Consider the following 10671-nt stretch of genomic DNA (forward strand, 5'->3'; position numbering starts at 1 on the left):
TTTTCTGTTTTTTAAATTTACTTATTTATTTATTTATTGGCTGCTTTGGGTCTTTGTTGCTGTGCGCGGGCTTCCTCTAGCTGTGACAAGCAGGGGCTACTCTTTGTTGCCGTGTGCGGGCTTCTCATTGCGGTGGCTTCTCTTTGTTGCGGAGCATGGGCTCTAGGCACACGGGCTGCAATGGTTGTGGCACGCGGGCTCAGCAGTTGGGGCTCGCGGGCTCTAGAGCACAGGCTCAGTAGTTGTGGCACACGGGCTTAGTTGCTCCAGGGCATGTGGGATCTTCCCGGACCAGGGCTAGAACCCGTGTCCCCTGCATTGACAGGCGGATTCTTAACCACTGCGCCACCAGGGAAGTCCCCCTAGATTTGTTTTTGATTGAGTAACCAGGGAATGGGGTCTTAGGATGGGGACATCTTCAGAATTCTGCCTACCACTGCCTCCTTTTGAAATCTTCCCCCCAGGCCTTGAAACTGTTAGTGGGAGCCTGTTCCAGCCCAGCATGTCCAGCTCTTTCTACCTCAGGATTTAACTCATGGGAACTTTGCTTAACCTAGAGCAAGCGTTGTCAACATCTGTGATACAAATGCCACCCTTTCTCCTTCAAGGACTTGATGAAATGCCACCTCCTCCATGAAGTCCTCAGCCTGAAACCCAGGCCGAATTAATCTCCCCTGGACAGCACTTTGCTGGTACCTCTCCTCTATGGCACATCCCAGCCTGCTTTAGAGTACAGCTGAGAGCTCTGAGTCCTCTCCAGACAAGGAGCCTCCTGGGCAGGGGCCACTGGACATTGGACACTGTGCCAGGCCCAGCAGGGACCCAGAGAGATGAATCAAAAGCCATCCCTGCCTTGGAGGACCCCTCACAGTCCAGCAGGGCCAACGAACCTAGTGTGCCCATCACTGTACATAACTTCCAAACACCCTGTGATGCGCATATATTTACAAGTGAGGAAACTGAGGCTCAGAAACATTCATCAATTTTCCCAGAGTCACGTGGTCCATCTATGGGAGAAATTGGGTGTCCAGCTCCAGAGACTAAACCTGTAACTCCCACACTAAAAAATCTTAAAGAATTTGGGAATTCCCTGGCGGTCCAGTGGTTAGGACTCAGTGCTTTCACTGCCGAGGGCCCGGGTTCAATCCCTGGTGGGGGAACTAAGATCCCACAAGCCACATGGCATGGCCAAAAAAAAAAATCTTAAAGAATTCAACCCCCCTGACTTCTCATCTGGGGTCAGACACTGTTACTCGGGCTGTCACCTGCTGTACCCACTCCAGTGTTTCCATGCCTTCACTTATAAAGATGTCTTTCTCAGACAGGTGCAATGGGCATAGGCTCTGTTACTCATAGCTCTTCAGGAACTCAAGCCCCTTACAGCCCACTGTAGTAAGGGCCTTGCCATGCTCCCCTGGGTCCTCCACATCCGGCCACCGGACAGGGGAAGAGAGTGAGCCACGGTGAAGTTTTCAGAGGTCAGACCAGGACATGGCATGGTTTACATTTCTTCAGCCACATTCCACTGGCCAGAACTCAGCCCATGATTCTGTCTGACTGCAGGGGAGACTGGGAAATGTAGTCTTACTATGTGCCCAGGAGGGAAAGGAATTGAATTTGAAGAACAGACACATGGGTGTTGCCATGAATGCCACACCCTTTGGCCACATGTGGCTCCAGGGGTGCTGTATGCAAAGAGCTGCCTGGTACCGTCAGTGACAACAGAACTAAGCTCAAGAAATGAAGACAGGGGTGCCTAGCGAAGCTCCGGAGGCGGCGGCCGCAGACCCAGTGGTGTGCAGAATTATAAGGCTGTCTGCTGAGATTTGAAAAATGACAACAAATGAAAGTATCAGCATCTTTAGTTCAGCATCCCTGGCTGTGGGATATGGAGATTCACTTTTACCTGAGAATCCTCTGCAGGAACCATTTTAAAATGCTTGGAACTATATGTTGAATAATTATACAAAGTTCCAGATTGCAACATGGGGATCCCTCATAGTTCATGAGGTCCTTTATTTCTTGTTCTGTTTACCTGGATTTTTGTTTCAATCTATACCTTACATGAAAAAGTACAAAATTCAAAAGGATAAAGCAGAAACGTGGGGAAATCAATGGAAATACTTTAAAGTATTTCTCTTTAATCATTTTTGTGTCCAGCTTCTTTGATTTGTGGAACCTATTCTTTTACAGAGTATTTCAATATTCCTTATGATTGGGAAACAATGCCAAGATGGTACATGCTTTTGGCAAGATGCTTTGGCTGTGCAGTGATTGAGGATACATGGCACTACTTCCTGCATAGGCTCTTACACCACAAAACAATACATAAGTATATTCATAAAATTTGTCGTGAGCTTCAGGCGCCATTTGGAATGGAAGGTGAATATGCACATCCTCTGGAAACCCTAATTCTTGGAAGTGGATATTTCAATGGAATCATGCTTTTTTTTTTTTTTTTTTTTTTTTTTTTGCCGTACGTGGGCCTCTCACTGTTGTGGCCTCTCCCGCTGCGGAGCACAGGCTCCGGACGCGCAGGCTCAGCGGCCATGGCTCACGGGCCCAGCCGCTCCGCGGCATGTGGGATCTTCCCGGACCGGGGCACGAACCCGTGTCCCCTGCACTGGCAGGCGGACTCTCAACCACTGCGCCACCAGGGAAACCCTGGAATCATGCTTTTATGTGATCCTGTTATTCTTCTTTGGGCCTGGGTGACCGTTTATTTTACAGAAACTGTTGATGTCCATAGTGCTTATGACATTCCTCTCAACCCTTTAAATCTCATTCTTTTCTACCTCAGCATCACAATTTCCACCACGTGAACTTCATTGGAAACTATGCTTCGACATTTACATGGTGGGATAGACTTTTTGGAACAGACTCTCAATTTATTGCCTACAATGAGAAGATGAAGAAGGTTGAGAAAAAGACTGAATAAACACCTCACATAAACCTTCCTCAAGTTACACTTTTCCTGAATTGAAGCTAGTAGCTAACATTGCTTCTGGGGAGTGGAAATAAATATGTGTCTTGGTTGCTAAGTGATAAAAAGAACATTAACAACTTTTAATTATCTCCCTAGTGGGAACTTTTATATGTTTAAGTACAGTTTCCCTGAGGAAGCTTTAAAGGCCATGTTGCTAACCTTACAAAAAGGATTTTAGTGATGGAAGGAATATTAATGTATGTCTTTTCCCCAAGTTGTACCATAGGCCTGAAGCTGAAATTGGTCTTCAAACCTTTTAAATATATAGTGGCCATTTCAAGAACTCTTAGTGGCATTGAACTTTAAACACTTTTTTGGAATTTGCTTAAAGATCAAATGCCATGGGTTGGACCACACCAATCTGTATAGTGTGAGTGAATGCTGACTCTGAAACAGCCAGCACCGGGAATTTCTACTCTTATCTGGAGCGGACCAGTTTGCGGTGATTCTCTTTCTTTGAGAAGTCCGTTTTGATTGCAATGTACTACTCTTATCTATAAATTAAGGCATTTCTGAATTGATGAAAGATTATTTTAGTCTAAAGGGTTTCAGGTTACTTGAATTTTTTAAACACTGAGCTTTATTTCTACTATTTACCCTTTCTTTTTTGCCTATCAAGTTTTCATTATACTTAAAGCTGTATCTTGAAACTCTGTGTACTGACTTGCTGTATTTGCACTTGGAGCTATTGAAATAAACGTGATTTTGTTTGAAAAGGAATAAAAAAAAAAAGAAGTGAAGACAGGGCGGGCATACCGGCAGGGGCCGGGGATTTGTGAGAGCACAGAGTGTCCTCTTAGTCACCCACTAGGCTTAGCAGGAGGCCTTGCTCATCCGATGAGCTCACCTTGGGCCTCGGGCTATGCAGGGTTACCAGCAGCACCCCCGTCCTCCCCCGAGCTGGCCAGGGCCCCCTTCTCCAGGCCAGGCCCTGGACAGATGATCCAGCAGCTTTGGCTGCTCTGGCCAGGGGTAAGGCACAGGCGCTGATGTCCCTAGGAGTAGCCACGCTCCTCCCCTCCCCGCAGCTGGGCAGGCTCGAGGGTCGCAGTGCTGAGCCCCCAGCCTGTCTGTGACTGGATACAGGTGGCCGATTTTCTTTTCAGATTTAACCCTGAGGTATAAAAATCATCAAATTATGTCCCAAAGCCAAGGACAAATTATTTGGTCCCGAGGAGTCACATGACTTAGCCCTGGTCAGAGGGATGCAGACTCTGTCTGTCACGAGGGAAGAAGGGGTGGGAAAGGAAAAGGGTGTTCTAATAGGAAGCATGTGCACACCTGCACTGGGGCCCACCCAGTGTACTCTCCGGAGAGCAGAGGAGAGGAGATGCCAAGGTCCCAGCCCTGGGTCCCAGGAGAACAGGCATCCCTGAGGCCACAGGACCCGGTGCGGTGGGAATGGGGCTGCAGTAACCACCCCGCGTTGCCTCCACGTGTCTCTGTGCGGGTTGGGGGAGAGCCCCGGAAGGCAAGGACCTGAGTCTCAGTCTGATTCTCTCACCACTTGCAATGGGTCCTTAAGCAACATCCCACCCCTCCCGGCCTGAACCTCAGCTGACCCGTCAGTCCAGGGAGGTCTGACCACATACCCTACACAGAATGATCCATTTTCTTCCAAGGGGAAGAAAATTTTAGAATTCAACATATATGTGTCCACGTGTTTTTCTATCTAAAAGTAAGAAAGGAATTTAGCTCTACTAATATTTAACATAAAAATTGACCCCGGGCTTCCCTGGTGGCGCAGTGGTTGGGAGTCCGCCTGCTGATGCAGGGGACACGGGTTCATGCCCCGGTCCGGGAGGATCCCGCGTGCCACGGAGCGGCTGGCCCCGTGAGCCATGGCCGCTGAACCTGCACGTCCGGAGCCTGTGCTCCGCAACGGGAGAGGCCACAACAGTGAGAGGCCCACATATCGCAAAAAAAAAAAGAGCAGAAAATTGACCCAGGCACCCCAACTCAGTCTGTTTTGGTCAGTCGTGTCCTCCACATTAGTCAATGTCTGGAAGGAGGTACAGCCACTCCATCCGGCAGAGAACTTGAGGAAGGCACCCTCACTCTATCGCTCAACTTCCAACCTATGGGAACATGTTGCCATTTACATATGCCCAGTTCAGCGGAATTCACAGATTGCAATGTCTGATTCAAACTATATTAACCTGCCTTAGAAAAGGACAAGTGACCTAAAAAGATTTCTGCCAAGAAACGGCAAGAAAATAGACACACTTCCCCTGATCCTAGGCCACGATTCCATCTGACATTTCAGGAAGGAGAAGCAAGGGTTGCGTGTTGAGTGCTCCAGCGGAGATCTCCAAAAGTAAAATCTTTTTTCATGAGGATAAGGGTGAAGTTTAAACAGTCGTTAAGGAAGTAATTTTTTTTGGAAGGACTATAGTATGAGAGAGAATTTAGAGATAACATTGAAAAGTCTTCCTATTGTTTATATGATTCTATTGCTGAAAACCTTGTGTGTTCCCAAGATCTTTCATATCCATCCTTCAAAGAAAACAAAAAGGAATTTTTAACTTGCTTAAAAACCTTCCAAATGAAGAGTTTGAGTGAGTGTAAAATCCATTTGGTGAAAGTATTAAAATGCAACATATTCCAATTTCTTTGCAGGAAGAACTGATTGACATGAGAGAAGATGGAAATTTGAAAGTCAATTTTGAACAGAACCTTTGCATAATTGGTGGATGGCATTGAAAACTGAAAAATGAATGTCATGGTTTAATGAGCAGAGCCCACAATGCACCTCATCCGTCTGGATCTAGATATTTTCACGAGGCCTCCTTTTCAGCTGTGACAGCCTTTAAAACTGAATATTGAAATAAACCGCACTTAGTACCAGACATTCAAGTCACTGTGTGAAACCAGGATCTTCAAAAGTAAAGAAGGATATTCAATGGTGTCGCTCTCATTATGAGAGCAAAAAGGGATTTTAGGCCATTATAAAATGAAATGCCATAAAAATTTCTTTCAAACAGTTTTTATTACCTCTTTCATTTCTAGTTATATAGTTTTATAATGTGCGCAAAATAATAATATACATAATGTCTAGTTTATTCATATATTAGAGTGTACCTAATATTTTATAATACATATATTTTGTAATGTACATGCTATTGTATATTTACGTATATAGTTCATGTTTATGATTTATTAGGTTCTATGTATATAATTTATAAACAAATAGGTATCAGAGATGCCTGTTCAACATTGTTTACTGATGATGTATGAACAATAAAGTTTGAGTTCGGGGTGATGGCAATGCCCAAGGGGCCCCTCCAGCTCTGGCATTGGAGGCCACGTGGAGAACACTCTGCTCTGAGTGGGGACATTCATAACAGAGATGGCCCTAGATTGGGCCTCACCTGGTATACAGGTGGAGGTTCAGGCATGCACATTTTATAGCTAAGGAGTCACAAGTACAAAAAAGTAAGACATGAGGAAGGCTTCACCTTGCAAGGGCAGCCCCATCATAAAGACCAAAATCCCCTCCCCAGGGATAAGAAGGACCACAGTCTTTCCCTTCTCACCCTTCCCACTGCAGCAGAAGGAAAACAAGACTTTCCTTCTGCTCAGGGGCTCTGAGAGGGTAACTGTCTTTCCTGGAGCATCACAGCAAATCAGCAATGGAAACTAAGTGTGAATGCAGCCATCCAGAGTGCTGGGTATGGCCTTCTACCTGCTCTGCTCTCTCTGGGCCTTGATGCAGAGCCTGGTGTTTAGTTGCCAAAGTTCTCACTCTTGTCTCTGTTGGGAAGCCCTTCCTGCTATTCATTTCAGTCTTGCATGCCGCAAATAAAGCCTAGAATGTTCAGGAGGTTCACCAGTTCAATCTTCTGCCCCATTGTAGCGAAGAGTGTCCCTCTCCAATCTTTGACATCTGTCTTAACCCCAGAGAAGAGAGTCCCAGAGAAAAGTAAGGTCTACACCTCTGCTACCCTCTCAAGGGGTTCAGCAACTCCCTGAAGCAAGATGATCTTTTCTCTGGCACAAAGATGTTCACATCGCTTCCTCCCTGCTCCTGCTCTGCTTAAAAGCATCCCTGGATCTCCATCGCCCACAGCAGAAAAGCCAGGCTGCTTAGGCTGACCTCCATGCCCTTGACCCCCTAGGTCAGCCCACCTGCATCACTCACCAGCGAGAAACGGAAACCACACGAGCTAATTTAAGCAGAAAGGAATTTCATGCAGGTAATTCTATGCTGACAAAATCACCAGAAAGGCTAAAGGAACAGGCTGCACGGGCAGGAATGGCTGCCAGAAAAACATGGGACGCACCTTGCGAGACACCTTCCCTGACACCGTCAGGAAGGTAAAAATTCAGGAGCCGCCCAGGGTCTGTTGGCTTCAAGAAGCATCACTTAACTGACCCAGGGGTCAGGAGACCATTTCAGCAACAGCTTCTCCGTACCCACAAAACTGGATACTGGATGCTAGAAGGCAGCCGCCCCCCAAAATCAGTGTCTCCACAACCAGGCTGAGCAACAAGCCGTGTTCCCAAGTCCGTTCAACTGACAGAACCTGTTGCCTAATCAGAACTGTACCAGCAACAGAATCTGAGGAACGCAGTGGTCAGGGTCCAGCTTCTCCAGCTAAGGAAGGCTCACTAGGAGAAGAGTGGGTGGAGGTCGATGCTATATACACACTGTCTCTCCAGATTCTTCTCCCAGCATTCTTCCCACCCTCACCCCGAGTTCCAGCTACAGGGAACACTCCAATGGTCCTGGGAGCACCCCAGGCTCCTTCTCACCTCTCTGACTTTGCCCAGGCGGGTCACCATACCCCTTCACTTTGAATGTGCTCTGAGTCTGAGAAGCTTTCTCTGGTGCCAGGAGACAGGGGTTACTATAGCCCAAAGCTGTCCAACAGAAATATAATCAACATGTAATTTTAAACTTTCTAGTAGTCACATGTTGAATAATGGCCACCCACAAAGTATCAAGTCTTAACTCCTGAAACTTTCTAATGTTACCTTATTTGGAAAAAGGAGCTTTGCAGATGTAATTAAGTTAAGGATTTCATGGTAAGATTACCCTGGATTATCTAGGGGAGCGCTAAATGTCATCATATGGTCTTCATAAGATGGAGGTAAACGATAACACAGACAGGGGAGAAAGCAAAGTAAAGACAAGGCAGAGATTGGAGCAATGTGGCCACAAGCCCAGGAATTCCAGGGCAGCCACCAGAAGGTGGGAGAGGCAAGGGACAGATTCTCTCCAACAACCCAATTTCAGGTTTCTAGGCTCCAGCCTGCAAATGAATATATTTTTGATGTTTTAAACCACCAGGTTTGTGGCAATTCGTTAGAGCAGCCTCAGGAAACTAATAAAACACATGTCAAATAGTGAAAAGAAGCAGGTGAAATTAATTTTAATAGTATCTTTTATTTAACCCAATATCTATAAAATATTATCAACATGTTATCAATATAAAAAGCATCAACGAGATATTTACATTCTTTTTTTCATACTAAGTCTTTGAAATCTGAATCGTGTTTCTCGCCTATGACACGTTTCAGTTTGGACCAGCCACATCGAAAGGGCTGAATAGCCACATGTGACTAATGGCTACCAGAGAGGACCAAGCATTTCCCCTCCTTTGTAGGATTTGGGGAGCACCAGCCTGGGATTTGGGGACTTTTTTGCCTATGAGTCATCCTCTCCCATAGACAGCATGCTCCCTGGGAGCAGGAACCTTGTCCCATTCATCTTGGTATCCCAGTGCCTAAACACAAGAACATTCAATGAATGATTTGTTTTGTTTTGTTTTGTTTTTTTGCGGTACGCGGGCCTCTCACTGTTGTGGCCTCTCCCGTTGCGGAGCACAGGCTCCGGAAGCGCAGGCTCAGCGGCCATGGCTCACGGGCCCAGCCGCTCCGCGGCACGTGGGGTCTTCCCAGACCAGGGCACGAACCCGTGTCCCCTGCATCGGCAGGCGGACTCTCAACCACTGCGCCACCAGGGAAGCCCCCAATGAATGTATTTTGAATGAATGTGTAACAGATTCTCTACAGGAAAAAAAAGCCCTGTCAGAAACTACCTTTTTTGTTTGTTTGATTTTCCCTCTTCCTTAGTGAGAGGAGTTCAGGATCCCTCAATATATAGGCTTGGAATCCCTTCGCTTGGAAGGGTAGATGTAGACCAAGTTGCCCCCAGCAGCCAGGAAAATGCTATATGTTGAAGTTGGAAAGAAATGCTGTGAATAGGCCTGCGTCTATTAAAGAAGTTGAATCTGTAATTAATAATCTTCCAAAACTGAAAGCATAAGGCCCCAATGAGTTTACTGGTGAATCCTACCAAACATTTAAGGAAGAAATTATCCCAATTCTCTACAATCTCCTTCAGAAGCTAGAAACAGAGAGAATACTCTAACTCATTCTATGAGGCCAACATCACTCGAATACCACAACCAGACAAAGACATTACAAGAAAACCACAGATCAGTATCTCTCATAAGCATCGATGCAAACATCCTCAACAAAATATTAGCAAATTGAGGCCAACAATGTATAAAAAATTATACAACACAACCAAGTGGGATGTATCCCAGGTATGCAAGCTTGGTTCAATATTCAAAAATCAACTAATGTACTCCATCACATGAACAAGCAAAAGAGGGGAAAAAAATCACACACTCATATCCATAGATGCAGAAAGAAACTCTGTCCCACCCCTTGGGAGGCTGATCATGTCGAGAGGAGGTGAGGGGAAGGTAGGGGGAGCAGAGGGAGGTGGGGGGTGAGGCAGAGGCAGGGGGGGTGAGTGGGCGGGGTCTGTGAGGTGACTGAGGCTGGAATCAGTGTTCCTGGGACTGGCTTAAGGTGAAGGAAGCAACCAAATGTGAACCAAAAGAGTCAAACCTGCCAAGAAAGACTGTAACCCTCAGGCACAGGGTGATAAGCCTGGGGCTCCCAGACCTGAAGAACTGCAAAAACTGGCCTCGGTGTCAGCCCCCAGGAAGGCAGCCAGGGCCAACACCGCTCCAATCCTGGCCCGACACTTTGACCCCCTGTAACCTGCCGCTTCCACCTGAGAATCTCAGCAGCTGGCTGCCCGTGAATAAGGCTGCTGTGGGCAGTGCACCCTGTTTTGCAGCTGCATCCACCCCAAGGGAGGGGCACCATTTTCTTCATTCAAAGACACAACTGCTGGGCTTCCCTGGTGGCGCAGTGGTTGAGAGTCCGCCTGCCGATGCAGGGGACACGGGTTCGTGCCCCGGTCCAGGAAGATCCCACATGCCGCAGAGCGGCTGGGCCCGTGAGCCATGGCCGCTGGGCCTGCGCGTCCGGAGCCTGTGCTCTGCGGCAGGAGAGGCCACGACAGTGAGAGGCCCGCGTACCGCAAAAAAAAAAAAAAAGACACAACTGCTCACCAGGCTATGGGCCAGCTGGGCTGCGTGAACACCCAGAGACCCCTTTCAACGCCACCATCAAGAGGGATCACCTTTCACAACTTGGCACAGTTGTGCTCCCTCGCCTCCCATGACGCAAGCTCATCATGCCTCCATGAAGCCACAGAACATCAAACACTTTCAGGTCAGAAGCCCTTCCCCTGAGCATTATGGGGGCACTGGGCAGCCCACCCACCCCTGAGATTAGCCACTTCCGAGGTCACCATGAGTCCCTGGGCTGGAGACTTTGCTGGCTTCCTAGCTTCAGACCAACCTGCCCAGATGGGGCTC

General features: G+C 47.3%; 1 pseudogene across 1 annotated transcript; it reads left to right on the forward strand.

Annotated features, from left to right (window-relative positions):
* Positions 1-1833: 1833 nt before the first annotated feature.
* Positions 1834-2938, forward strand: LOC309838142 (methylsterol monooxygenase 1-like; annotated as a pseudogene). The gene is made up of 2 exons: positions 1834-2438; positions 2670-2938. The product of its transcript is annotated as a methylsterol monooxygenase 1-like (transcript).
* The last annotated feature ends 7733 nt before the right edge of the window (positions 2939-10671 follow it).

Source organism: Grampus griseus (genome assembly GCF_964374135.1).
Source record: "Grampus griseus genome assembly, chromosome: 20".
Classification (NCBI taxonomy): domain Eukaryota; kingdom Metazoa; phylum Chordata; class Mammalia; order Artiodactyla; family Delphinidae; genus Grampus; species Grampus griseus.